The 26,867-nt window shown below is 46.0% G+C and overlaps 1 protein-coding gene across 5 annotated transcripts in view; it reads left to right on the forward strand.

Annotated features, from left to right (window-relative positions):
* The window catches only part of Specc1 (sperm antigen with calponin homology and coiled-coil domains 1), a 278,263-nt gene that overhangs the window by 34,780 nt on the left and 216,616 nt on the right, over positions 1–26,867 (forward strand). The window contains exons 1-2 of one of the 5 annotated variants that reach the window (XM_015992424.3): positions 11,014–11,053; positions 11,163–11,237. The exons of 2 other annotated variants lie outside the window; for them this stretch is intronic. The gene's annotated coding sequence lies outside the window, so the exon portion shown is untranslated. Of the gene's footprint in view, positions 1–11,013; positions 11,054–11,162; positions 11,238–19,125; positions 19,235–26,867 lie in introns of those variants that run through there. 2 more of the 5 variants (XM_076542534.1, XM_015992425.3) reach the window with 2 other exon arrangements.

The following is a 26,867-nucleotide window of genomic DNA, read 5'->3' on the forward strand; positions in this document are numbered from 1 at the left end:
CATAGCTTTGCGCCTTTCCTGGAGCTCACTTGGTAGCCCAGGCTGTCCTTGAACTCACAAAGATCCACCTGGCTCTCCTCCCGAGTGCTGAGATTAAAGGCGTGGGCCACCACCGCCCGGCAGAGCAGTATATACTCTTAACTACTGAGCCAGCTCTCCAGCCCTGAGACTTTTTCCCTAAGAATCTTTTGGAAGCTTTTCCTAGTACTGATCATACAACACTTTCCGACATATAGAGCACTGATTTTGGTCTCTCTTTCATTTATTCAACAAACACTGAGTAGGTTTGCAAAGCGCTGGGCATGCTGAAGCAGGGTAGTAGTTTTGCCCTTAGGCTATCACACTGTATGGCTTTCACTCTGCTCTCTGGTGCTTACTTTTCTGTCTCTTCTGTTTTTCATGCCCACTGTGTTTCAGTACCACAAACTGTTTTCAGTCTATGTGAAAATATTTCCTATTTCCCGAACCTGTTCTCCAGTGTGAACATAGTAACAATTGTGGCATCAGTTCTTTCCACAAGGGTTTAAAAGTTCTATTTTATTTTATTTTTTTCAGTTTCAAATCATGAAAACACATTTTTTTAAATTCAAAAATACAGGCTGGGGATATGACTCAATGATTAAGAGCACTGGGTTCTCTTACAGAGGACCCAATCTCAATCCCCAGCACCCACATGCTGGATCACAATTGTCCTTAACTTCAGTTCCAGGGGACCCAGCAGCCCTTCTGGCCTCCAGGCATACACATGGTACACAGACATATAGGCTGGCAGAATACGTGTGTGTGTGTGTGTGTGTGTGTGTGTGTGTGTGTGTGTGTGTGTAAGAGGGGGAGGATTTCTATTGCTGTGAAGAGACACCATGACCACAGCAACTATTATAAAAGGAAACATTTAATTGGGGTGGCTTACATTTTCAGAGGTTTAGTCTGTTATCATCACGGCAGGACATGATGGCATACAGGAAGACATGGTGCTAGAGAAGGAGCTGAGAGTTCTACATCTTGATGCGAAGACAACAGGAAGTGCACTGTCTCACTGGATGTAGCTTGAGCATAGGAGACCTCAAAGTCCACCCCCACAGTGACACACTTCCTCCAACAAGGCTACACCTACTTTAACAAAGCCATACCTCCTAATAGTGCCGCTCCCTTTGGGAGCCATTTTCTTTCAAACTACCATAGTGTGTAAAAAAATTAACATGAATAAATATTTAAAGTAATTAAAAAAAATAAAAATTTTAACAAGTCAAATATAGAAACAGTGAAATGTGAAACGTCTCTTTTACCAATCTTGCTCTGACTGACCCCCAAGTCTACACAGATGAGCTCATCAGAGAGCCTGATGCCTCTCTCTCTGTCTCTCTCTCTTTTACTTATTTATTTATTTTTTTGAAACAGGATCTTACTTTGTAGCCCAAGCTGGTCTGGAACTCTGTATGTAGCCCAAGATGACTCAAACTCATGGGGACCCTCATGCCTCAGCCTTCTGAGTGCTAGGTTTATAGGTGTGACTGACTTAGTTCCCATTTTTGTTAACATTGCTATTTCTTTTAAAAATATTAACCCATGCTAAAGACTTTAAAGTGTATTATTGCTTAGCTCAAGCTTGTTGGCTATTGGCAAAACAGGTCCCTGTATACTTGGTAACCGTTTGTACTTTTTTGTTTTTATATCCTTTGCCTTTTTTTCTGGTGGACTGTTTGTTTCTTCTTGAGTTAATTTTGGTAATCTATGTTTTTATAGAAAATGATTAGCTTTGCTTAGTTTAAAATCCATGTATATAATTATGCCTTCTTTCTTGTTTCTAATTTGGGTATTTTTTTTCCTTCTTCCTTGATTAGATTTTTGAGAGGTAATCTCTGGTTAATCCTTTTGAAGCAGCCTGTCCTTCTATTAATCTCCAAGAGTGTTTTTAAAATCTCATCCTGTTTTGTTAATAACTGCCGGCATCCTTGTTCGGCTCTGGTCCTTTCTGGGGGTTTTGAAGTCCCTTTCTGCATGTCAACAGGTGTGAGCAGAGGCACAAATACAGGTGTCCCTGATTGAGAGGAACAGTGTTAGGTCACTCCCTCTCCCTCTCCTTCCTCCAGCCCTCCTAGCACCCTAAATCACACCTGTCATCCCAGCACTCAAGAGCCTGAGACAGGAGACAACCAGTTGACCAACCTCTGGACAAGTACAGATAGTTCAGAATCAATCACGACATGAGGTGTCGGGAGCCAGAGAACCTGAGGTGAGACTATTGTCTTCACTGATGATAAGGCTAACTCTGAAATAGTGATTGACCTGCGACAGCAAGTGGGTGGCTTTTCCCCTGAGATAAGAGAACCTCGGGGAGGACTGACCTTTCATTTCTATCTGGAGACCCGAATAAAAATAAAAATAAACAATAAAAAGGGGTGGGGGTCACAAATGAGGCCATATTGGTGGAAGGAGGCGATCTTCGAGTTGGAGTCATCAGGGAGGTATGTGGGTCCCGCAGGAGAGGGAAAGAACCAGGACGGAGGGAGGGGCCAGAGGCTTCAACTCCACAAGTCTGGTCAACCATCCAGGCTCAGGGTGTGTATGGGACTTGGTAAGAAAAACAGCAGGAGGGCAGAGGGAGGCATCCCAGACCCGGATCTAAAAGTCAGGAAGTGATGGTGGTCACATGACCAGGCTGAGCCTTTCTAGTTTGCCCTCTCCCCAGATTAGTTCAACATCTGTTTTAGAATCCAAAAAAGTAGCTGATCTCCTATTCCTGGCTAATTAAAAAACAAACAAACCCTCAAATCTACATAGCCTGGGACATGAGCTTAGTGTAGGTGGCAGGTGTGGATTATCAGGAGCAGAGGGTGGCCCCCGCTGGGTGGGAGGTCCCCACATGACCTCTGAAGGTAGTGCTAGCCACATGACCTCAGTATGGGAATTCACCTAACATTACAGTGGTGCTTTTAAAAGATGCAAACCTCCCAACATATTGTGGCTTGTCAGTAGACATACTTCTTGTTCCTAGTCGTGTATTTATAGAGAGAGCTTTGCCTGCACGATGAACCCCGTCTCCTAGCTCTTCAGACGTCGGCTTCACCAGCCATCCCTTGCCCAGTGTGGGGCGTTTCCCTCTGTAATTAGTCCTCTCTATGTAATTTTGTACCATGAAATGTGATGCTTTAGAATGAAATTAAAGTGATCTGAAGAGATGTTTTGGTTCACGGAGAAGTCAAGTTCCTCTTAGTAGAACAAGTGTTTGTAGGTAGACATTATGGATATCACAAAGAGCAGTATTGCTGTAATTGGATCTTTAAATGTCCCCCGAAGTCTCTTGTGTTGACGGCTGTGAGAGTGACAGACACTGTTAGGAAAAGGGAAACCCAGAGGCAGGGAAGTCTTCCAGTCACTGGGCACGCCCTAGAGAAGCCCTAGCTCCTACTCTTCCTCCATTTTGCATTTTGGCTGTGATGGGAGTAGCAATGCTCCCTTATAAGGTCTTACCATGCCTCACTGCCTTGCCACAGGCTGGGAAGCCATGGGCCCACTGACCATGGGCTGAAGCCTCCAAAGGTCAACCTTTCTCTCCTTTAAGTTGATTATCTTGGGTATTTTGTTATGGCAACAGAACGCTGGCTAACAAACCTCGTTCTATACTCTGTCAGTTTCCAGATTTCATTTAGTATATTAGGGTGACCATTGTGATCTGCTCACCATCATCTGTTAATAAACCCCAGATCCATTACGGACTAGATGAAACCTAGCAGCTCACGAAGGTTTTTACTCTGCTCCCCTACCCCGAGTGTGCCCTGCCATCCCATATCCTCAGATTCTTCTCGATTCCCCTCTGCTGTCATGAATAATTCTCCAGGACACTTTTTCCGTCTTTGTAAAATTAGTCCAACATCTGTTTGACACTCATTCAGAATCACTTTCATTTCTTGAGTTTGTCCTAGTTATTTTTAGGGTTGATAAATTTATTTTTCAGCAGCAAAATAGAGCATTTTTTTTTAAGGTTTGGTTTGGGCAAAGATCTAGGGAATTCTTGTTCTTTGGAGAGCTGGCAGGTTTCTCATTGAGACATGAACGTAGCCCAGGTGGAGGTTCCTCCTTCTGCAGGGTGCATCTGGGCTTGGCCTCTAGGGCACTCTCCAGCCTCCATGCTCATGGATGCCTTTGAGTGGCATGGTAATCAGTCTCCTCACTCTGTTGCTCAGGGATCCAGAACATGATTGCAGTGCTTGCAGAGGAAATCAGCTACAGCTACAATTAAGAAAGCCTTTCTTAGTCTGGCTGAGCTTGCTTTCTGTGGTGTAAGCCGTGGAACTGTACAAACAGCATCTGATGCTGTCGGGTACATGGGCACAACCGCAAGCTTCCAGTATAGTTTTCACTGTTTCAAAATTGTTGGTCCTCTTGAACACTTACATCTTAGAAAGTGGCCAATACCGTGGTTTAGAAGTCTAAGTGTTGATTAAGAGACAGATAAAAATATTAATATCCACTGTTTACCACTATATTATTGTAAATGCAAATGACCATGCATACTGCCTTTCTTGAAGAAGTCTTTGACAAAAGAAGCAGTATCTGTCATTTGTAGATTTTCTTGTTCTAAAGAAAGCAGTTGTCAGGCATGGTGGCCCACACAGAAGGAAGAGGCAGGCAGATCTCTGTGAGTTTGAGGCTAGCCCAATCTACAGAACAAGTTCCAGGACAGTCAGGGCTAAAGAGAGAAAACTAAAATGTCTCAAAAACTAAAGGAAAACAAAACAAAACAAAAAGCAAGCAAGCAGTCATGTTCTGTAGATAAAAATTATGTAAATAAATGTTATTTTATGCTGACTCCCCAAATTGTCAAATATTTACTGTAGTGTAGAAAATTTAAAAAACATAAAGAAACTTAAAATTTTCTGTCATCTTACTAGTCAGTGAAAATAATTCTTAATAAATATAAATGTAGGTTCTAATCATTTATGATATGTATTTTCCAAAAATATGTAGTCATTGTTCTATATCATAAACTACTTCCAATATTATCTTTTAAATTACTTGCCAAGTAATTCATACTTTAAAAATCTTTCTTTTTTTTTTTTTTTTTTTTTTTTATGAGAGCGAGATTTCTGGCTGGTGTTCTGTGATGCAGTGCAGAGCAGGTCTGTGCAGGAATTGCGTACTGTCCACACAGACAGGCTGTAGTTATACTCTGCTGGTAGTGAAACAGTTCATTTCTGTGTTGTCCATGGCAGCTTACCACTGTAACTCCAAGACTGGAGGATCTGTCGCCCCCTCTGGTCTCTGTGGGTACTACACACATGATGCACAGACACACTTGCAGACAAAACACCCATGCACACATAAAAGTAAAATAAATAATTTTTTTAAAAACAGTTCATCAGTCAGAGCACAACTAAGGCTCCTATCTTCAGGAACATTCCCAAAGCAAGTGTCTTCAGCCTTTATGTGCCTCCCAAGCTCTGTGCAGCTGTGTTACTCTGTGAACTGTCCCATCTGTGGGAGGTGGTCAGGGATCCATCTCAGAAGCCCAAGAGGGCCCAGATTTAGACCTACCCTGTGACCTCCAACAGAGAGCCCATAACTGGATTTAAAAAAAACTATCAGGGTCTCTTTATGTAGCCCTAGCTATTTTGGAATTTGATATGTAGACCAGGCTGGCCTGGACCTCACAGAGCTCCTCCTGTTTCGTGACACATACCAATGTCTGTCCATGTACCTTAGTTTTTCAATTTTAATTTTAAAAACATTTATTTTAGGTGAGTATGTATATGTGTATAGGCACATGCACACCAAAGGATAACCTGCAGGAACTGGTTCTCTCCTTCTCCCAGATGACTTCTGGGAAATTGATCTCAGGCGATCAGGCAAGCCTTTTAACCCTGAATGCTGGGCCCACCCTTTCAGGTTTTTCAGTGATGCTTTGCATTTAGCAGTGAACACATCTTCTGCTTATTTATTTGTAAACACTTTAGAGTTTTTTCATGCATGAATATGTATGTACATGTGAATGTTCATGTGTGAGTGCACATGCTTGTGTATGGTGTGTACACATGAATGTGGAAGTGAAAGGACAGCTTTGTGTTTTATCCCTAGGAGCATGGTTTACCTCTTCTGAGACAGGGTCTCTCATTAGTTCAGAGCTCACCAGTTAGGCTGGACTAACTGGCCAGCAAGCCTCAAGGATTCTCCCGTCTCTGCCTCTCTAGTGCTAGAATTACAAGCACTAGCCAGCATGCCTGGGATTTGTACATTGGCTCTGGGGATGAGGCTCGGATTGTCATGCTTTTGAGGCAAGCGCTTTACTGTGGGGCTGCTGCTGAAAATGGAATTGTTTTCTGGGTGTGTTAGGAGTTACTCCTGCAAGCGTATAGAAACACAATAGATTTTGTGCCTTGATCTTGTTTTTTTGTGAACTTGCTGGTCCCTTCTCATTAGCCTTTGAGCTGGAGACATCCCCTTCTAAATCATAGGTATCCCCTTCTAAATCGTAGACATCCCCTTTTATATCTCGCAAGGTCCCATTATTTTAGTAGAGATGGTTTTAGCTTTCTAACCTTCTCGGTACCCTCTCTTTCCTTCTCTTGCCTAAATGCCCCGACTAAAGTCTCCTGGACAGTGCTGACTAGACGTCAGGAGAGCAGAGAACGTTGGTCTTATTTCTGGCCTCGAGAGACAGATTTCAGACTTTCACATTGCATACAATGCTGGTTGTGGGCATTTTGTTGTTGCCCTTTGTTGTGTTGAGGAAATTCCATTTTATTCCTAGTGGTTAAATGTTTTTTTAATCATAAAAGTCTATTGGGTTTTGTCAAGTTTTTTTTTTTTCTACATTTGTTGAAATGGTTGTGTGGGTTTTCTCTTTTATTCTCTTAATGTGAATTATGTTGTCTGGTTCTCATTTGTGATATCAATCTAAAATTGCTGGTGTAAATCTCCTTTGATCATGGCATAGCATCATTTGTATGTGTTGCTAGATTTAATTTACTCTTGTTCCATTAAAGAGTCTGTTTTACTGTTTAGATTTATTTTTAGGTACTAAGGATTGGACTTAGGGTCTTGTGAATGCCTGGTGCCTTAGATAGGGTTTCTATCGCTGTGAAGAGACACTATGACCATGGCAACTCTTGTAAAGGAAAAACATTTGATTTCTGTGGTTTGAATCCTCAGAGGTTTAGTCCATTATCATCGTTGTGCGACATGGTGGCGTGCAGGCAGATACGGTGCTGGAGAAGGAACTGAGAATCCCACGTCTTGACACACAGGCAACAGGAAGTGGTCTGAAACACTGGGTGTGGCTTGAGCATATATGAGACTTCAAAGCCCGTCTCCACAGTGACACACTTCCTCCAACAAAGCCACACCTCCTAATAGTGCCACACCCTTTGGGGGCAATTTTCTTTCAAACTACCACCTTCTATTCCCTGATCCCCAAAAGCTTATAGCCATATTAAAACGCAAAAATGCATTCAGTCCATCTCCAAAAGTCCCCATAGTCTATAACAGTTTCAAAGAAAGTGAGGAAATACTGGACCAAGGAAGACCAAAAACCAGGTGGGCAAGCTCCAAACTCTGCATTTCCATGTCTGATGTCAAAGGGCTCTTCAGATCTCCAACTCCTTTCAGTTCTGTTGAATGCAACACACTTCTTTCCCTTGGGCTGGTTCTATTCCCTTTTAGCGATTTTCCTCAGCAGATATCCCATGGCTCTGATATCTCCAACATCTTGGGGTCTCCAAGACAATCCAGGCTTCAACTATACAGCTTCACAGTGGCCTCTGTAGGCTCCATTCAGGGACACCCCTGACATATGACCTCAGCGGCTTTCCATAGTCACGGAGAAAGGTTCCATAACGCCTTTCTTCTATCCTTGAAGCCAGAGCTATGTGGCTGAAGCTGACAAGTTCTGCTGCTTACTGGGGCTAGAACATGGCCCCCTTGTTCAATTACATCTTCACCAGCCTTCTGTTTTCAATAGTGTCCTTCACTACCTAAGCTTAGCTATTCTAGAACTTGCTCTGTAGTCCAGGCTGGCTTCAAACTCTGAGATCCACCAGGCTCTGCCTTCCCAGTGCTGGCTCTAAACTTTTCTTTAATTCCTTTTCACAAGTCGAAAATTGACTGGGTGGGATCTTGCCCCAAGGTCATCACTCTCTTTATTTCATTTCTTAATCTGTTTATCTCCTGGAACACAGGACTTAGCTCCATCCCAGTTAACTCCACTCCTGGTGTCCATTTCTCCTCAAATTGTTCTACATTTTGTAATTTACTCTGCTCAGCTTGCTCCTTTTCATTATCAATCTTCATTAGAGTTACCACTAATAACCACAGTATCTATACTTGGATTTTTTTTAGATTTCTTCTGCCAATGGAATTAATCCAAAACTCTTCACTTTAGCCTCAGGCAGACTCTTCAGTCAAGGGCAAAAAGCAGTCATATTCTTCACCAAAATATCACAAGAATGGTGTCTAGGCAACATACTAAAATTCTTTCCTCTGAAACATCTTGAGTCAGGCACCCACAGTTCAAATCATGCTCAGCACCACTGACTTCCATGTTCCTACTAGGACAGCCCATTAAGCAGCACTTAAAGCGTTCAACTGCTTTTCTTATCCACAGTCCCAAGGTCCATATTTCTTGAAACAAAAGCATGGTCAGGCCTATCACAGCAATACCCTAATCAGTGGTACCAACTTCTGTCTTAGGGTTTCTATTGCTGTGAAGAGACACCAGGACCATGGCAATGTTTATAAAGGAAAACATTTAATTGAGGTGTCTTACATTTTCAGAGGTTTGGTCCATTATCATCATTGTGTGACCTGATGGCATGCAGGTAGCATGGTGCTGGAGAAGGAGCTGAGAATCCTATACCTTGACTTGCAAGCAGTAGGAAGTGGTCTGAGACACTGGGTATGGTTTGAGCATATGAGACCTCAGAGCCCACCTCCACAGTGACACACTTCCTTCAAGGCCACACCTACTCCCACAAAGCCACACCTCCTAATAGTGCCACTCCCTCTGGGGGCCATTTTCTTTGAAACCACCACACCAGGTAAATATTCTACCACTGAGCTGTGTCCCCAGCCACTATTCTTTGGATTTTAAAGGACCCTCAAAAGCTCACGTGTCAAAAGCCTCACCTCTAGTCCAGAAGTTTATTGGGAGTTTATTGGGTTGTGGATGCTCTGATCTTGTGGATGGATCAGTTGATTTGTGCTTTGATAACTGAAGAGGTTCTGGTAGATAGTGGAAAATATAGGAGGTGATCCTCATTGGAAAAATTAGGTCATTAACAGCACTTTCTTTTCTTTTAAAAAGTCATTTATTATTATTATACATATTTGTGTTTGTGTGTGTATGAATGTGTATGTGAGTATGTATCTGTGTGAGTGTGTATGTATGTATATGTGAGTGGTGTGTTTATATGTGTATGTCTCTGTGTATGTTTGTGTGCCAGTGTATATGTATTTATATGTGTGTGTATGTGTGTGAGTGTGTACATGCTAATGCTGTTGGAGGGGATAGAAATCAGAAGACAATGCTGTAGATTTGGTTCGTTCTTTCCACCAATGTGTGTGCTCTGGGGATCCACCTGTCAAGCTGGGTGACAAGTGCCTTTCCCTGCTGAGCTATCTCACTGGCTCTGGGATCCTGCTCTTGGAGGATACATTTTCACCCTGGCCCTTCTGGTTCTCTGGTTTTTCCAGCTGCCATGAGGTGAGCTGCTTGGCTCTGCCATGTACGGTGGGCCGTACCACACAGGACCAGAAGCAATGACTCCAAGCAACTGTAGATCGACTCCTCTAGGGCCCTGAGTCAAAGCAAACCTTCCCTCTTTCATTTGAGTTTGCCGGGTGTTTTGACAGGATGGAAAGCAGACTAACGCATTCAGTGCAGATAGAGGGTAAAGTATCGTGGCTGACCGTGGCGTAAGGGTGAATGATCTGGACACACTGTAATGTGACCAATAAGACTTTTAAGTATTTTACTTATTGTTGTTTGTAACCAAGGTTATCCTGACCCCCATTGTTTTATTTTTTGGGGTCACATCTGTGATAAAACGCCTGATAGAAGTGGCTGAGGGGAGGAAGGCCTTGATTTAGCACATAGTTTGAGAGGGTCTCAGTTCATCAAGGGTGGGCACAGAAGGAGCCCATAGCTACGTCTCCATATGGTAAGGACCAAGTGTTAGCGAACACTCCATCTGGAGCCAGAATACAGTAGAACGTTCAAGGACCCACCTCCAGTGACTCCAGTCAGGGTCCATGCCCTACAGGTCTCACACCCTCCCAAAGCATCGCCACCAGCTGGGGACCATGTGCCCAAACACAGGAGCCTCCAGCGGACACCTCACACTGAGGTGATGACATGCTTGCTTGTGATTATTTCTTAGTCTGCCTTGTACCAGCAGACAACGGAACCAAAGGCTATACCGGTACGCTCGCCCATCATTGGCTTTTACATTTTATTTATAGTGGATTCTGCCTCCTTTTCCCAGGCTGTTTCCTTGGTGTTTACCATCATAGAATTTCTTGCGCATGTTTCCTGCAAAGTGTCGTTGCCCCTGGTGCAGCAGCTAGTGGTCACAGGGGTTTGCTGAGTCCACAGAGTGGAAGGGGGCAGGCCAGCCAGGTCTTATGAGAGTGGGTGTATCATTGTGGAGCTTTCTGAGTTAAAAATTAAGTATGAACCTATTTATTTAGGATGAAAAAAGGAAATCATAACAAATTACTGAAAGCCCAGTGGTTAAGAGGCTGCTGAGGTCTTTCAGTTGGCTCCTGGGAGCAGCGTGCTTTGAAGAGCTTCCTGGTTCCTGACTTCCTCTCAACCTAGAACTCTACAGCCAGCCGCACTCATGGGGGGGGGGGCTGCTGAAGCTTGAGACCAGACTGGCTTTTTCTTTTGGTTAGATATCTCAGGGTGTTTGTATCTGTGTCCCTTGTGGGTTGGAGTTCCCTTTTATTCCTAGCCAGCCAACATCCTTACATTTTTAATTTTGGAGTAGTCTAAATTAAGTGCGTGGGAGTCAGTCAGAGAGAAATTTGATTTTGCATCACGTATAGATGTGAACTTGTAAGTATGTGTGTTAGGGGGCGGGGAGGGAGTGGCGTGGGGAGCAGAGCCCGCCTGCTTCCTGAGCAGGCCTTGCCCAAGTGCTCGCTGAATGTGGTTTTCCTCCCAGGCAGCAACTGGTTCAGAACAGTGCAGAGGGCTTCCTGACTGAGGCCAGCGGCTCCCAGGACTCAGGGGCTTTGCAGTAAGTACGAAGCTGGTTATCGTTTAAGATGGGGGTGGAAAGTCTTAGGAGATGGCTCTGTCTGGGGAAGAGGTCGCCACTTACACAGCAGCACTGCCTTCTTCTGTTGGGGGTGTGGACCACAGGAGCTTTGGGGGCTGAAAATGCATTTGAAACTCATATACTATCTTGGGAGGAACCGTCTTCTTGTGAGTCACTTTTTTTTTTTTCCATCGTGCAAAGTCAGGATGATTCATGCTGAAGCTACTGTATAAAATTCTCCGGAGAAGCCTTCTCCTTGGGTGCTAGTCACTAGAAATGCAGAGTGGTCTCCTCATAAGGACGGAGACTAGGCCTGCTTGGTGCGTTCTTTTGGTTGGGGTAGAAGTCTAAAGTCCTGTGGAGAAAAACCTCTAGCTAAGGTTCTTGGTCCACAGAAGGATCTAGAGTCATTTCTCCTGGAGGACATCAGCATGTGGAGTGTGACCTTGCATCTAGCGGAGGGTGGATTCTATCCCAGTGCTCAACATCTGGGCCAAACTTTGTTCTGGGGTCTGAAATCCCAGATGGGAGAATTTCAAAGTAAAGACAGGACAATGGTCGTGGCTTTTCTAGGAAGCTATGTGTTCTGTGGTTTCTTCTGTGACCCTCTTCCCAGACCCTGCAGAAGGCTGTCAATACTTTGATATATCTTACAAAGGAGCCTGGATTTCTATTCTTAGTTTCTACTCTGTTTTCTGGGCTTTGGGTTTTGATTTTCTTTTCCGGTCGACTCTTAACTTTTTATTGGAATGGTTTAGTTCAGTAATTGGAGGGGTTCATATCTAAGTTGCAAAGTGTATCCTCCCTTTCAGAATGCAAAGGTGAAGGCTGTATCTCTGCAGTCTCTGCTGGAGTTCTCATCCAGGGGGCTCCTTTTGTCCCAGGAAAGTTCCATTCTCTACACTCCCTATGTCACACAGGGATCTTTTTTATTTGTTTGTTTTTTGAGACAGGGTTTTTCTGTGTAGTTTTGGTGCCTGTCCTGGATCTCTCTATAGACCAGGCTGGCCTCGAACTCACAGAGATCCGCCTGGTTCTGCCTCCCGAGTGCTGGGATTAAAGGCGTGTGCCACCGCTGCCCGGCCAGGGGTCTTTTCTAGAGTAGCTGGGTTGCACTTTCCAGGACCTTCCCATTGCCAAGCAAGTTACTGTCAAGTGCCATCTAGACAGAAACCCCTTAAAGGCAGAGGAGAATGCAAAATGAGCCGCGCTCGGCTTTCACTTAAAACTCCGGAATTGGAAAAGAACCCTTGCATGTAAGCCATCCTTTTTTTAAAAAAAACAACTCACTTCAGTTTTATTTTTCAAATGTTAAACGACAAAAGTAATGTTCTGGAGTTCTCACCCTGGAACAGGCAATGCTGTCCTGTGCTATTCCAGCCATTCATGGCTCACAGTCGCTCCCGAGGTAGCTAGCTTTGTGGCCTTTACTTCATACGTGAGGGGGTGGAGGCACAGCAAGGTCAGGCAGGTGATGGTGCAGGCAAAGTGGGAAGCCTTGTCTTGACTTCCTGGTCCAGAGCTATGTGCCGATACAACCGTGAGCAATTGGAAGTTAGCAAGAACAGTGACTTGCCCTCACTCCAAGTCAGCTGTGAGTGTCTCCCTGTTTCTGCTTGTAAGTGAGCCTGAGAGCATTTCAGTGTGGTGTGCTCTTACAGTTGTTTTAAATAAGGCATAGCATCCTGTTGTGTGATCACCCAATAAATTAACTAGTCTGTTTCTAAAAATTAGGTTTAAAAAAAAGAAGGCAAGTGTGGTGACTCGTGCCTTTGACCCTAGCATTCAAAAAGCAGAGGCAGGTAGATCGCTGTGAGTTCTAGGCCAGCCAGGACTACATAGTGAGACTCTGTCTCAATAATCAATCAATTAATTGTAAAAATAAAAAAATTTAAAACTAAAAAATGAGGTTGCTTTGCTTCCCCCCCCCCCCCCCCGTCTCCCCCCCTCCTCCGTTCCACCCTGTCTTTTCCCCTCCCCCTCTTCTTCATTCCTTCCGTTTCTTGCATTATAAATAACACTTTGGTGACTTTCTTTGGTCAAAGAATGTTTCCCATGTTTATGGGTTACATCTGAAAACTTGACAGTGTGGGATCACTGGGTCAAAGGGTGTGAACACTTGGTGTATGTCACGGGGCCTGAACACAGAGCCTAGCATGAAGCGCAGGCTGTACCCCCGAGCTGCTCCAGACCCGGTGTGAGCTTTTTCATGGTGCCTGATAGGTACTTCTGGGTTACTTCCTACCCACTGTGTGCGAGCATTCCATCTTAATCTCACCTATTTGCCACCATGGGGATAACAAGGTGTGAGGCTGAACACCTCCATTTTCACATGCTTGTTTGGACTGTGTTTTAAGGTCTTGCATCCATCTTGTCTCTGCTGATTTTCATGAGGCTTTAGTGGACTATACGTGATGGTTAATCTTGAATGTCAACTTGATCCGACCAAGGATGCCTAAGGGGTTCATAAAGCAATACTCCAGGCGTTCTGTGAGGACGTTCCCACAGATGACTAGATGAGGATTCAGACTTAACCCATGCCTTCATCCACCGGTAGATCCAGAATTGAGGAGACATTGGCTTTGGTGGGAAGGTGGGAAGTGGGCTTAGTTGGAGGACCACAGCCTGAGGTGTGCCTCACTCCAGGGGCCCTTTCCTGTCACCCTTGCTGTGATTCCTTCATGAGAGGAGCGCACACACACACACACACACACACACACACACACACACACACACACACACCCCGCCCACCCCCAACCCAGTCTGAAACTTGCAAAGCCATGAGTGCACAGAGAGGCCTTCCTTCCTGAGGCCTGAGGCCGTTTCTGTCGCTCACAGCATGATGTCTGTCATGTTTTTGCCAGTTACTTTCTCCAGCTCATTGTTAACCTTCTGAAGGCTGTTCGTGGATCTGGAGAGATGCCAAGTGGTGAAGCGCACTTCTTGACCCTGCTGAGGGCTCTGCTCACCTCCTCTGCTCCAGCCCCTAGTACACACTCCAGGTAGCTCACAACCGCCTAGAACAGCAGTTCCGGGGGATTTGATACCTCCCTCTGACCCCTGCCGGCACCAGCACCCAAGTATACACACCCACCCACCTACACACACATGCATAATTCAAATAAAATAAATCTTAAAAATTGAATTGGGAAGGCCGGGGGGTAGGGGGTGGGGGTGGTGGGGGTGGTGCACGTTTTTAATCTCAGCACTTGGGAAGGCAGAGGCAGGCAGACCTCTAAGTTAGAGGCCAACCTGATCTACAGAGTGAGTTCCAGGACAGCCAGGACTACACAGAGAAACCCTGTCTCGAATAACCAAAGGGGTGAAAAAATGAATTTGGTAGATGCTTGCTTAGCCATATACAAGACCCTGGGTTTAATCCCTAAAACCCCTAAAATAAATAGTAAATAAATAAAATAAAAATGACTTATTGGAAAAACATGGTGCTATTTAGTATTTTTTTCCACAGTTGAATCTGTCCTACTTTTTTTTCCCCCCTGAGTCTTCTCCTTTATGGGATTTATTTCCTTCTACCATTTACTCTGCTGGTTGATGTGGATGCTGGATTTGAGTGACATTTAATAATAATACTAAACTGTTTTTCGAGTATCATTTATAAGGAACCCCATGCTCTCAGATATATTTTAAAAGATTTTTGTATCTGTGTATATATGTGGGGGGAGGGGTTGTGCATGTGAGTGTGGTGTCTGCAGAGGCCAGTAAGGGGTGCTTGCGTCTCCTGAAGCTGGAGTTACGAGCGGTAGTGAGATGTCCGACGTGGGTGCGGGGAGCTGAAATCGGATCTTCTGTAGGAGCAGGCAGTGCTCTCTCCAGCCCCACTTTTTAATTGTCTCATCATCTTTGTGTGTTGGGTTGGTTTTCTGACAGGGTTTCTCTGTGTTAACAACTCTGGCTGACCTGGAACTCGCTCTGTAGACCAGCATGGCCTCGAACTCAGAGATCCACCTGCCTCTGCCTCCCAAGTGCTGGGATTTCATAATCATCTTTATGTCTTCAACATTTTCCATTGTAAGATTTGGGATAATCTGGTGTGTGTGTGTGTGGGGGTGTATTTCTGTCTCATTAGCACATCATGGTAATTTATTCTTTTGTGACATATAGGGAGAGTGGAATGTGTAAAGTAGCTGTCAGAAGAAACTAGATAAGGTGGATTTTGGGAGGTGAAGAAATAAAAACTACACTTTCAAACACACACAGAAAGTGTCTGGTGTGTGTAGATGTATAGAGTATGTAAAGTGTAAATATATGTATTTTGTATGTACAAATGTACATTGTATGTGTTTTATAGAGTCAAATGTGTCATCCTTTTGGCTTAAGAAAACCTTTCCTGTAATCTGGAGACTCCACAGGTTAGGAACGGAACCTGGAGACTCCACAGGTTAGGAACTGCTATACCGTGAAGACAGGCTAATGGCTGGTAGAGAGAAGCATGTGGGGCACACTTGCTACAAAGACTGTTGTGTAATGAAGAATTCCCACGTATCAGAAAAAAAATAAGCTAGAAAAATGGGAAAGCTTCTAGACAGGTGACTCCTGGAAAAATACAGGAGGCCGATAAGTACACGGTGTTCAGTCTCACAGTCATAGTGGGTGTGCACAGGCATGCAACGCCATTTGGCAAACCACTAACAACGCGAGTCATACCCAATGACAAGAACATATGGAAGTGAAGATTAGCAATCTTAATGCACAGGAACAAAAATGAGTGAAATGTTTGTATTTGATGAATTTACAAAATAGATCAAAATGTAAAATATGCATAATGCACACCCTTGCTTTATCTTAGGAAATACCACGGACTTCTTGATTTGTCTTAGAAAATACCATGGTGGCACAGGCCTTCCTTTAATCCCAGCACTCTGGAGGAGCAGGCAGATCTCTGAGGTCAAGGACAGCCTGGTCTACATAGTGAGTTCCAGAACAGTCATAGCTACATAGTGAGACCCCATCTCAAAAAGAAAAAGACAAGACCATACGTTTTGTGTGATTGTGTATGTGTGCGCGTGTGCATGTGTGTGTGTGTGTGTGTCCACGCGCGCGTGCATGCGTGCGTGTGCGCATGTGCATATGTGTGTGTGTGTGTGTAGGTTCCTTTGCATAGGCATCTGGAGGCCACACATTAGCATCAAGTATTTTCCTCAGCGGCGACAGGCTCTGTCACTGCATGTGGAGCTCACTGATTCAGCTAGTCTGGATAGCCAGCAAGCCCCAGAGTGACGTGTCCCCACACCCCCAGCACTGGGATTCCAGGCACATGATACTGTGCCCGGGAGCTGGGATCTGAACTCAGGTCCCCAGGCTTGCATGCCAAGCACTTTCCCAATGAGGCATCTTCCTACTCAAGAGTGCACATTTTAAAGTAAGAATATACAGTGTGATCAAACGGATGTTTAAATTCTTACTGTTGTGTTAAGAATCATAATTATTTCATATATACATACAAACTCATGGTAAAAGGCACTGGGTGTGTGATACCAAGCTGTGTGTGGTGTTCCCCCCTAAAAAGGGACATAGACCCAGGGCAGGGCCTGTCTCTCTTTGGGGGTAAATATGCTTCAGTGCTAGAATTTCTTGTGAGTCTGTGTTCGTACATTCATGTAACATAAATAGATAATCAGGAAATGTCCCAGACCTACAGATGAGAAGATTCTTGGGAACAGGATCCCAGATGTAGAGTTGGGAAAGTAGATGACAGATTTTAACAGCACTGAGTATTTGCGAGGCAGCAGAAGCCTGAATTAGGTTATAGAAGAAGAGGCATGAAACTTGTTGAGAAAGCTGAGCACCAAGTACTGGAGGAAACATTGCTGGACCGATGCATGCTGGTCTCTTCCCTGCTCTGTCCCTGTTCTCGGGGTTAATGTGGTGACGACCTTCTGAGCTCAGTGCCCCCCCCCCCCCAGAGTCACCGTGTCCTTTATCTCATTGGTTCAAAGCTGCCAGCCAAGGCTCAAAATAACCTTTCATCCGATTTCTTAATCTGTGTTCTGTTGGTATAACAGAAGAAGGGACACCAAGTACTTTATATATTCAAAAGCAGTTCTTAGCTCATCGTTTTGGAGGCAGAAGTACAAGATGTGCAGCCCTGTGTGTTCAGCCTCTGCCGAGGGCTTTCAGATGACAGCATGGTAGAGGACAGCATCACGGAGGGTGTGGGACAGTCCCAGGAGTGCTATGCCAATTGCTTCTAGAGGTGGCACCTCCAGCCACCTAGCCATCTCCCACCAGGCCCCACTTCCTAAAATTTTTGTTTTAAGATCCCTCCCTCCCTCCCTCCCTCCCTCCCTCCCTCCCTCCCTCCCTCCCTCCCTCCCATCTTCCCTCCCTCCCTCCCTCCCATCTTCCCTCCCTCCCTCCCTCCCATCTTTCCTCCCTCCCTTCCTTCCTTCCTTCTATCCATCTATCCATCCATCTTTCTTTCCTCCATTTTTTTTTTTTAGACAGAGTTTCACTGTGTAGCTCTGGCTGGCCTGGAACTCACTTGTAGACCAGTCTGGCCTTGAACTCACATAGGCCCAACTACCTCTGCTTCTCTAGTGCTAGGATTAACGTCCTGGTCCCCAGCCTGCCTTAATTCTTTAAACAAAACAACTGTGTATTGAGTCCAATTTGTGCGGCTTACACACTCCTGTGTGGGGCCATTCACTGGATCATAGTCAACACATCAGAGTCTATACCCTTAAGAAAACTGAGTCTCCTCCCCTTGGAAGTCATCAGCTGTCTAGATGACTCCACACTGGGGTGGGTTATGCACCCCTCCCCCTCCATGCCCCAGTGTTGACTAGTTTGATCTCATGCTGGTCTGGTGTAGGCACCACAGCTGCCATGAACTCATCCAGAAGACACATCTCTGCTTTGGTCTTCCCTAATCTCTGGCTCTTAGGGTCTTCCCACTCCTCTTCTATATGATCCCATTTGTGGATGAGCAATTCCCTGACATTTATTCCCTACATTTTGGTCAGTTGTGGGCTTCTACATTAACTGCTGTCCACCACACAAAGAAACTCTGATGAGGCCTGTATTAATAAAGAGATCTAAGTCTGGAGGGCGGTTGGATTACTGTGTCTGTTGAGCAGAATGATTGTAGTAGAATCACCCCTGACAGACCCGGCTTCTTAAAGGATCCCCCCAACTCAATGCCATCATACTGGGGGCCGAGCTTCTAGCACACAGACCTTTGAAGGATGCTTGCAAACTGTAGCATCTAGTTAAATACCCATCAGTACCTAATCAGAAGCAGGCAGCAGCATGCTCCTGGGAGATAAGGACGTGCCAGAGATGCCAACCGGGGGAGTCTAGGCCATGATGAGGAAGAGACGTACACACACGCAAGAGTCATGTCACTGACTGTGAGTGTAGCTATGAAGCCACCCTGAGGATGCGAGGGGGTCCTTTGGATACTGGGCCAGGAGGGACGTAAAACTGTGGCTCTTCTGGGAAGCACCTGCAGAGTGTCTGCATCTTTGTTGGGGCCCCTCCTTGGCCAACATCCAGTCCCTTTTCACCCCGTGCCAATTCCATCATCACTCCAGTCCTTCCTGCCTTGTCTTTTCTTCTGCTCCCACCTCAGTGTTCTTTTCCTCCAGGATTACAGAATTTAGTCATCAGCTCCTTTTCCCATAGTCGTTGCCATCCCCAGCCACCAAGACTTCTGCAGTTCCCCCAAACCAGCTTACATTATTAACAGGCGGAAACGCCAAATGACTGGGTAAGAAACCTGGAGAGTGAAATGAAGCCAAGTGTAACAATTAAGATTTAAAACGCCCTGTTGGGAAGGCTTGCAGCAGGGTGGGTTAGGTCACAGAGACCGCTGTTTATAGGGAGGAAGGAAATGTATCAGGCTGAGACATTAACAAGCAGAAACTGATTGTGCTGTCAGTACGAAGGCTGCCGGAGAGATGAGAGAGAGACTTGGGGACACGGATTGATTTGGGGTAATTCTGAGAGTGCATGAGGTAAGTCAGTAATGCCTTACAACTTGGGGAGCAACTTGGGGTCCCCCGAGGCAGGTGTGTGTGGAAGCCATACCTGGTTGCTGTGGTAACGGCCTCCTCACGAGAAGAACGGCAAGGGCCGGAAATAGGCAGCTCTGCTTCAGAAGAACGAGCCACAGGGGGCCTTTCCCACCTCCCCTAGGGGAAGCGAGCAGGGGAGCTGGGGAGGGGACGGAGGGGCAGGTGAAAGGATGGGGTCCTGGGAGATGCTCTTAGGTTGTAAGTAAGGGTCCACTGAGTCCAGCATTGTGAGGACCTCTGGGATACTCAGGCCTCCAAGGAACTGTGGTCAGTCTCTCTTTCTGATGAGGTAAAGTAAATCCTTCCGGCTTTGCATGGTACATGGAGCCTTGGTGGAGAATGACCCTCCATGGAGAAATGCTGTGCGGCAGCTTTGGTGACCCAGCTTGTGCTGATGTTTGCTTTGATGGTCTCGGAGACCGTCCCTGAGGAGAGGGCTGCGTCTGCCTGGCACACAGGACAGATAGATGATGTGGTCAGCATGCTCCAGGTCCACCGAGTCCCACCTACTGGCTTCCCTCCTCTGGCTTTGATGTTTCAGTCCCTAATGCTGTTCAGCCCTCCCCCGCCCCCCCGCCCCCCCCCCCCCCCCCCCCCCCGCCCTTGCCACCACCACACTGTCACCCAGAGGCCTCCCCTCCTGATTTGGGCAGGTCCCTTCTTGGCTGTTTCCCTTTTTTTTTTTTTTTTTTGGCGATCTGTGTTTTCTGTTCCCTGTATTGGACCATGAACCTAGGTGGGAGGGGTGGGGCTGATTTTGCCTGCCCTTGTGCCATGATGCCGGCTACGGTGTCTGAGGTACATGAGGTAGTCCCAGAATGCTTGCTGAACAGGCGAAAGAATGAAGCCGTCCAGCTCTTGGGTTTTTCTAGGGCCCGACCTCCCATCTCCTCGTGTACCAGAGCACAGGAAATAGTAGGAGCCGATTCGCCTTCATCTGACTCCCATCGCTTACGACGCGTGACCTGGGTTCTGGAGAGTTGAACTCAGGTTTTCACACTTGCACAGCAAGCGATGTATCCACTGAGCCATCTGTCCAGCACTGAGTGTTTTAAAATAGAACCACTGGCCGTGTGTGTGTGTGTGTGTGTGTGTGTGTGTGTGTGTGTGTGTGTGTGTATTTATTCTTTGAGATGGGTTTTCTCTATAGAGCCCTGACTGTCCTGGAACTCACTATGTAGAGCTAGCCTCAAACTTACAGAGATATTCCTGTCTCTGCCTCTCAAGTATGTGTTCTTTTGAGGAATATTTCTTCAGGTATTTTGCACATTGTTTAATCAGATTATTTGGTGTTTGTTTCGATGTTGAATTGAGTTCCTTGTGTATTCTGGACATTAATGCCTTCTTGGATTATTGTATGTTCATTATAGTTTTCAAATACTTTCTCCTGTGCTGTATCTTGTCTCTTTACTTTTTTTAAAGGTAGACTTGTTTATTTATTTAATGTGCATTGGTGTTTGCCTGTATATACTCTGTATGAAGGTATTGGATTCCCTGGAACTGAAGTTACAGACAGTTGTGAGCCACCATGTAGATGCTGGGAATTGAACCTGGGTCCTCTGGAAGTACAGCCAGTGCTCTTAACCACTGGGCCATCTCTCCAGCCCCCGTCTCTTTGCTTTTGATTGTCATATTTTCAGTTTGTTCTTTCTTATCAACTGGTATGGTGGTGGATATTGAACCATGGGCCTTACTTAGAAGTGCTTTTTTTTTCCCCTACCACTGAGAAATTTCATTTCGTTTCATTCTTTTTTATTGTAGTATTCCACTGTGGGGATATGCCAGTCTCTCTCTCTACCTACCACTGAAGGGTAACATGGTTATTTCTGGGGTTTGATGATGGGAATCAAGCTTCTTTGGATATCAGTGTTGCCAAGGACATTTGTTTAAATTAAATGAAAGTTTTATTTCTCTAAGTCAGCACCAAGGAGTGGATTCCTGGATTTTATGTCGGAGTATAGTTTTTACGGAACTGTTTCATTGTTTTCCAGAAGTGCCTCCCTTTCCATGGGCGGCAGATCAGGGGCCGTGGCGGCTTCATAGCCTTGCCAGAGCTTGGTTATCTTTTTACTTTTGATGCATTATGGTGGTGTCAGTTTGCACCTCCCACAATCCATGTCTGCTCTTGATGTGAGTTCCTCCATTTCAGCTAGGAGGATGAGCGCTCGTCCCCAGCCTCTCTCCCTTGCCCTTTCTTGATGACTAGTGGCATTCAGCATCTTTTCTATGTCTGTTTGCCATTCAGGTATGTTTGTTGCAGCCCAGACATAGTGGTACGTGCCTTCAATTCCAACACTCTGGAGACAGAGGCAGGAGGATCTCTGTGAGTTCGAGGCCAGCCTGGTCTACATACAGATTGAGTTCCAGGACAGCCAGGGCTACATAGAAAGACCCTATCTCAAATACAAAACAAACAAACAAACAAACCAGATATGTTCGTTGCTGAAGTGCTTGTTTACATTTTGATCATGTTTTCTTGAACTGTGCGTGTTGCCGTTATTCTTACAGCTTTTAGTTTTTATAATTGAGTCTCATGGGCTCTTTGCAAACCTAAAACTGAAGTCCTTTCCAGGTCTGTGTTTTCCTGTTGGGTGGCTTTTAGTTTCTTGGCAGCATCTTTTGAAGAACAGAAGTTTGTATTTGATAAATTCCAATCTGTGAGGGTTTTTGTTTTAGTTTTTTGGTATTTTGAGACAGGGTCTCATGTAGTCCAGGCTGGCCTCACTATGTGGCCAGTCTAACCTTGGACTTCTGGTCCTCCTTGTCTCCACCATCCGGGCACTAGGAGGGTCCCAGATTTTATTTTACCTTATATCAAAGGAACGTTTATCTCACTCGTGGTCACGAAGATTTCCTCTTGTTCTCTCATATATTTTCTGGTCTTAGATTTCACATTTTAGTCTGTGATCCATCTTTAAAATGTACTGTGGAGCAGAAGCTGGGCTCAGTTAGGCTGCACCACTAAAGAGGCCTTCCCTCCAGGGCGTCTGGGCCGTGGGTGGGGACCTTCCTGAGGTGAAGTGAGGCTGGGAGCTTGGGAACAGGGCACTGTTAGGACTGGCTGTCTCAGCACTGTCCCCAGAGAAGGGAGTCAGGAAGAAAGGATGCAGGGAAGGGAAGCCTGGTGTTCTAGGGTTTAAGTGGCCTTAGGGAGGCCAGGGTCTGGGTGATGGTGCCCTGCAACTGTTGTGCCTGGGGTCTGTGTGCCAGGAGCAGTGGACAGAGGGAACCGGGGCCACGTGTGGAACACTCAGTGTCCCCTATCCTGAAATGAAGAAGAGCTGGGTGGCTCATTGAAGATTAGGTGCGACCCTATCATAACAAGTCCACCCTCAGGAAAGAGGGCTGTAACATAACTCTGGGCACAGATCGAGCAGCTGGTTGCTGTACTTGCTCCCCCTGTAGTTACTTTTGGGGACTGGGCAAAGAGTGGGTTACAACCAGGTAATCCCAGGAGCAGCCGGCAAAATCATGCCTCCAGTGTGGGTTTTCTGTGTATTTAAAACACAATCTGAGAAGCATTTGATGCTGAGATGGGGCATATTGCAGGCACTGAATGCATTAACCCTGCAAAGCACAGCAATTGCTTTCATTAGCCAGCTGGCACTCCAGGAAGATCGCTAAAGCCCGTGGGTTAGAAAAAAGAAATTCAGGAATGCGAGAACAAAAAAGAAATAGCTGTGTCGCTGATTTCACTTAATCCGGCAACAATAAAGAAATCCAGGACTCGCGGTGCTCTGAGCAATGGTAGCCACCCACAGCCCTATGTGTGTGTGAGGGCTAGACTTTCACGGTTCATCAGGGAATGGTGGGTGTCCTCGGCACTTGGGGCACCATGGTGATAATGTAGCTGCAAATGAGGTCCCATGATCCTCCATGTCCGTAGAAACTTCAGCTATCTTCTGCCTTCCCCTGCTGTTTAAGGTCGATCCCAGGAGTGATGTTAATTACCACACAGGCTCCATGTGGCTTCTGTTCCCAGCCAGCACACTTCCTGGGGTGGATGCTGTTTTTGTGACCACTGCACCCAAGGCCTCTGCTGTTCACAGTCCTACAGGCATCTATCTCCATGGCTTTGGGGACCACAGATGGGAGCCAGCCCCGGGCATATTACCTCCACCACCTGGGCAGTGCCACTGTTGCCGAAATGCTCCTTTGTAGCTTCGAGATGTTGGAGCCAGGTTGCCAAGGAGCCGCAGCAGGCCTAGAGAGTATGGTGGGAGAGCACTGACTCTCCCGAGGAAAGAGTCTTTCAGTATCTTGCAACCCAGTTCCTACCTCCCTTTCTCATCCTAGACTGATAGTGCTCCCAAGAAGCCTTGCAGCCTCACACGGACAGACAGATTCCTTGGCAACTGGGCCACAGCATGCCATGTGGTGGGGGTTCAGTTGAGACCCTCAATGGTGAGCCCTTCAAGCTTACAGGACCTTGGGCTGCTTTGCCAAATACGGAAATGCCATTGAAGGTTCTTCCCCACTTGATAGGAGGAGGCCTTCGTGAATGGGTCCGAGACTGTAGGACTCTGAAGGCATCGTGTCGAAGAAATGGTAATCCTGGAGCAGGAGGCAGGAGGAGCCGAAGGCCAGTCTGGTCCTTCTCTCTTACAGTTCTGACTTTCGCCATGCTCAGCGTGTACTTTATTCAATTGCATATCTCCTCCTGATGCCTAGCATTGCGTGAGCTTAGATGTGTGGATACATGGATTGCGTGAGCTTAGATGTGTGGATACATGGATTGCGTGAGCTTAGATGTGTGGATACGCGGATTGCGTGAGCTTAGATGTGTGGATACGTGGATTGTGTGAGCTTAGATGTGTGGATATGCGGGCACAAAGTCAGCAGTCAGTTCGCTTGGGCCTTTGTTCAGCGAACCCTCTCCTTTGCGTTCTCTGCCTGCATTTGATGTAAGGTACGGATGAGTGGGGAGGGTAGCGGAGCTGAGTATGTACCTTCCTGGGGAAGAGAAGGTAGTCATGGTTAAAGTGTCAGACTCAATGAACCATCTGAGGTTGTCTCGTCGTGTGACCTGTGGAGCTTACTGTCTCGGTAGCATGCTCCCTCCATGATGACAAGTTGACCCCAGCTCTCTGACTCTGAAGAGGTTATAGCTGGGTATAGTGGTGCATGACTACAATCCCAGCATTCCAGAGGCAGGAAGACATCTGTCTGTCTGTCTGTCCATCCACCGACAGTCTCACTAGATAGCCCTGGCTGACTTGAAATTCAGAGATTTCCCTTGCCTCCTTTGTGCTGGGAATAAAGGCATGGGGCCACCACGCCCTGAGAAGACAGTGGTTTTGAGGTCAGTATGGGCTCCAGCAACAACACGGTGTGGGTGTGGGTGTGGGTGTGGGTGTGGGTGTGGGTGTGGGTGTGGGTGGGATACTTCTATAGTACCCTGCTTCCTTTAACTCTGAAGGCAGTCTGGATGATCTTTGTGAACTCTCTTGTGATCTTCATTTGCAATATAGTTTTGCAATATATTCAGCACAGGGCAGGCACGTGGCAGGAGGCCTGCCCATTCTGGGCTTGCGGGACTGGTGTTGATTTCTCTACGGATGTCTGCCTGTGGTCAGAGAGGCCGTGGGGAAAGACGAAAGCAGTGGATGTGTGGTGCTGTGGCACTTGTGAAGTCGGATGCTCTTGAAAGGCCACCGACTCCAAACTGTGTTCTAACCATGCTAAACAGGTAACAATCATTTCAGAACATATCCAGCTAGCATGCTGCACACACATGCTTAAGAATCCACTATGAGGGGAAACATTTCATTCTGAAAAAAATTTTTGCCCCTTCTTCCTGTTTCCAATAGTTCTGAATGTTACATTTTTCCCCCCATGGGGTCAAAAGGTACCTAAGTATACAATTGTGAGCAGGAAAGGGACAGGGGTCAGGTACTGGCTGTTTTTCTGTTTTCATCTTTGTGTTAAATTTTAGTATATGTGTGGGATGTAAATAAAGGATTAATACAAGTCAGAATGTTTTAATAAATGCATTTCAATAGTTCAGCTGTGTAACAGCTATAAATAAACCTGGTAAAATTTTCTAGACAATGCCAGCATTTTAAATTTGAATTAAAAAATTACTAGCTGGGCTGTGGTGGCACATGCCTTTAATCCCAGCACTTGGGAGGCAGAGGCAGGCGGATCTCTGTGAGTTCGAGGCCAGCCTGGTCTACAGAACGAGATCCAGGATAGGCACAAAAACTACACAGAGAAACCGTCTCGAAAAAACCAAAAAAAAAAAAAAAAAAAAAAAAAAAGCTAAATTTCTGTTTTCTTTTCCTCTCTCTCTCTCTCTCTCTCTCTCTCTCTCTCTCTCTCTCTCTCTCTCACACACACACACACACACACACACACACACACACACACACACACACTTTCCTCCCTCCCTTCCTTCTTTTTGAGACAGGGTCTTGGTATGTAACTCTGGCTGTTCTAGAACTCTCTCTGTAGGCTAGGCTGGCCTCGAACTCACCGAGAGCCATCTGCCTCTGCTTCCTGAGTGCTGAGATGAAAGGCGTGCGCCACCAAGCCTGGCTATAAGTAAATTTCTTATTGATGGAAAAAGAAAAAGAAAAAAACAGTGGATGTGGTGAGGGCAGGTGGCCTTGCCCCTCCTAGGTGGGGGCTCTTGCCACGGAGGGTCTACATTCAGCAGCACAGTGGGTGAGGTTTGTCCCCTCGCTCTTGAGTGTCGGTAGTTCAGGTGGAGGAGGAGGGCGCAGGGTTTTCTCTGGGTGGGGCAGTGTGCCTGGAAGTCCTTGCATTGTCTCTAAGAGGAAACACTGCGAACTGAGACAGAATTGGCCTCAGTTGTCTCAGAAGCCATGCTACTTGACCCAGTTACACAGGGGTCTCAGGGACGAAGAAAAGTGTGGACACAGTACCCAGACTTACAGGACCCAGGATACCAGTCCCTGCAGCCAGGCCGAGAACCCAAGTTCAGTTCCTGGGATCCACACGATGGAAGAAGAGGATAGATTCTTGAAAGCTGTCCTCCGACCTCAAGGCATGCACTGTGGCCTGTCCTTACACCAACAGATAAAAATGTAATTTAGAAAAGAACTTTTAAAACCCCATAAACTAAATTGTTGAAATGATAAGGAACCGTGGGTTATTTTTAGAGATTTGGCCCTGACTAACTTTAGGAACCACTTTCTTTAAGTATTTTTCTTACCTCTGTGTGTGCGCTGTGGGAGGTTGTGTGTGTGCTGCAGACTGTGGGGTACCTGTGAAGGTCGGAGGGCAACTGTGGGAGTCGGTTCTCTCCTTCCATCGTGTGGGATCCGGGGATGAAATTCAGGTGGTCAGTCTTGGTGGGAGGTGTCCTCCCCCTTTGAGCCACCTTGCCAATAATGAGTGATTGGAATTAAGTTTTAGGATGTACACGGATGTGTATCCACGTGGATATTACTGCTGCCGACGGTACCAGAACACCGGATCTTTAGCAACAGCGTTCTTGTTCAGAGAGCCGTTTGGGCCTCCTTCTGGGTGGTTGTCTGGAGACTTTCCTAAGTCTTTCAGAAGAGGCTTGCTAGTGCTTTCTAGTTCTGGTTTGTACTTTCCTGCTAAT

Source organism: Peromyscus maniculatus, chromosome 8 (assembly GCF_049852395.1).
Source record: "Peromyscus maniculatus bairdii isolate BWxNUB_F1_BW_parent chromosome 8, HU_Pman_BW_mat_3.1, whole genome shotgun sequence".
Classification (NCBI taxonomy): domain Eukaryota; kingdom Metazoa; phylum Chordata; class Mammalia; order Rodentia; family Cricetidae; genus Peromyscus; species Peromyscus maniculatus.